This window comes from Acomys russatus, chromosome 18 (assembly GCF_903995435.1).
Source record: "Acomys russatus chromosome 18, mAcoRus1.1, whole genome shotgun sequence".
Classification (NCBI taxonomy): domain Eukaryota; kingdom Metazoa; phylum Chordata; class Mammalia; order Rodentia; family Muridae; genus Acomys; species Acomys russatus.
Window position 1 is genome coordinate 18,609,462 of NC_067154.1, and position 2,718 is coordinate 18,612,179.

The 2,718-nt window shown below is 50.4% G+C and overlaps 1 non-coding gene across 1 annotated transcript; it reads left to right on the forward strand.

Moving 5' to 3' along the window:
- The first annotated feature begins 2,366 nt into the window (after window positions 1–2,366).
- On the forward strand, window positions 2,367–2,438 carry Trnae-uuc (transfer RNA glutamic acid (anticodon UUC)). Its single transcript has one exon. It is a non-coding gene; the product is annotated as a tRNA-Glu (tRNA).
- The last annotated feature ends 280 nt before the right edge of the window (window positions 2,439–2,718 follow it).

Consider the following 2,718-nt stretch of genomic DNA (forward strand, 5'->3'; position numbering starts at 1 on the left):
GCTGCATCTGACTTTTTTCGTTTCTCCGTCTCTTCCTTATGCTCCGCATCGTCCAAAGGAGAAAGGCCTCGGGAAGAAATGAGAAGTAGGCTGCCTGCCCCTGGTGCGGCATTTAACCAGCACACCCCTAGTTCTTAATTCGTTTGCCTGCTCTCTCAGGAAAGGAGTACGGCTTCGTGACATCCACTCATTTCCAAGGTCTCAGTGTGGCCATCTCCAGCTGCCAAAGTGATGTCCTGACACAGAGACAGGAGGAGAAACACAGTGAGCGATGAGAACCAGTGTAAGCTGGAGATTACTCCTGAGCAGGGGGAGCGGAGGAGGTGGGAGCATCCTCCACAATAAAGATTGAGCTGCTGAACGATGGATTAAACTGGCTGTGTTCTGTTCTGTTCCTTAAGGAGCCCTGAAGCTTTCTGGTAGTGTCCATTCAGTGGTTAAAAACAAAACAAAAAAACAAAACAAAAACAAACAAACAAACAAACAAAAATGGGGTTTCGGTTAAGGGTGTAGTGAGACAAAAGCAAACTTGCAGGAGCATCTACCTCTCTCTTGTGATTTACAGTTAAGATGGCGGGGGAGGAGTGTGTGTGGGGGGTGTAGGGTGGCAGAGTTCAAGGAAACCCCTTCCATTCCTGAGGAACTATTGGGTTAATGGCTGTTGGGAGGAGCCACTGGCAAGATGCCTATGAGTACGTAAACCTTTTCCCAGCTTTCCTGTAACTATTCCTAAACTCAATCTCACACACGCGCGCACGCGCGCGCGCGCACACACACACACACACACACACACACACACACACTAGTGGGAAAGAGGGAGAGGACCAGCAGGCAGTGGGCTGTCAGGAGAGCATGAGGTGAGTATGATCAGAACACACTGTGCGTGTATGAAAATGTCACAAGGGAAACATTATTGTGTACACTTAATAAACGCTAATAAAAACTTTGAAAAAGTAAACTTTCAGCGTGGTAAGGTGGTGCACACGGTTAGTCACAGCGTTCAGGAGGCAGATCTTCGTGAGCCACAGGCCAGCCTGGTCTATATAGTGAAACTTCAGTTGTTGTTTTTTGAGACAGTTTCTCTGTGTAGCCTTGGCTGGTCCTGGACTGGCTTTGTAGACCAGGCTGGCCTCCAGCTCACAAAGATCCATCTGCTTCTGCTTCCCAGAGTAAAACTCGTTTTGTTTTGTTTGTTTTTTTTGAGACAGAGTGTAGCCTTGGCCGGCCTGGACTCACTTTGTAGACCAGGCTGGCCTCGAACTCACAGCAATCCGCTTGCCTCTGCCCCCCCCCCCCCCTCCAGTGCTAGGATTAAAGGCCTGCGCCACCGCGCCTGGCTCTTTGTTGTTGTTGTTGTTTTTTTTTTTTTTTTTAAGAAAAAGTAAACTTGCGTTTGGTTATTTCCCACGGATCGGATGAAGTCAGCTCAATGACTAGGTGATTTGTATCCTTAAAATTGTAAGGTACCTAAAAGTAATACTTATTATGCCAAGAGACTAAACATCGGAAAGTAAACATGAAATCCCTGCTCGCTCCACCCCCTAAATTCAGAAGTAAGATGCAGGCCTCTCTCTAGGTAGTAAGGTTAGCTTTGGAGTATTCTGTGTGTTCCCAAACAGGTGTCACCAAAGATAAAAGCAGCTACCTCACGGATTGAAAACAAAGAAAACTTAAAAGCTAGTATAGTAGACCGCAGGCGAACGGGAAGGGGCGCCTCCTATGCAGTAGGTTTGCAGACTTAGCTGCTAGCCTTTCTAGAGTCATGCCACTGTTAGCCGCTGGGATCCCGCGCTCTCCTGGCGGTGGAGCTTCCTCTTGTAAGGCGAGCATAGCCAACAGTTTGTATTTAGGGTCTGTACCGCGCCTGCCACGGAGTGTCACTTAGAGGACCCGCCCCAGGCTCTTCCAAGTCCCCGGAGCCTGGACTGGAGGCAGGCGGGTCATTTAAAGGGGACCCAAGGTCCGCAGAAAGAACCGTGCGCCTGAGCACCAGCCTCTGTGCGGCTCTGATCGTCTGAGAAAGGCCACCGGGTGCCCTGCGTCCCAAAGAGGACCAGTGGCTGGGCACCGTGGTGACTGCCCAGGCTCTGCGTTGCTGCAGCAGTAAGGATGTCCTGCGCGCCCAGATGCTCCTGTTCAGGGCTCTGATCCCACGGAGACCAGCAGCATCAGGGAAAGACAGTACCCACTGGATCCGATGGAGCCACAAATGGCGGGGAACAGAACGGAACGCGCAGGGCACACTGCAAAAGTGAACTCACGCATGCGCAAGACAAAAATGTACGCTCTAGGTGGAGTCCGCTGATAGTGGGAGGAGCGGAGCAGAGAGACTCAATTTGTCTGAGCTCTGCCACTCGCTCGTCGTCTCCCACATGGTCTAGCGGTTAGGATTCCTGGTTTTCACCCAGGCGGCCCGGGTTCGACTCCCGGTGTGGGAACGCCAATTGCTTTTATAATAAAGACACTAGATTCACACTGCTCTGATACAGGAAGACAGTTTTTAGATGAATTGGGTTTATAATCTCATTCTCTGAGCAGCAATGGCAGCTGAAAGAGACTGAAGGGAATCTGGTTGATGGCAGTAAAGGGAGGGACAAGCAGAGACCGCGGTCTCCATCGGTCAGGCAAACGGACCTGACCAATGAGATTGCGCTCTCACTTTGAAAGAAAGAATGCAACTTTAGGGCGTTTTAGACTCTGCGGCGGCTTAAAGCCTCA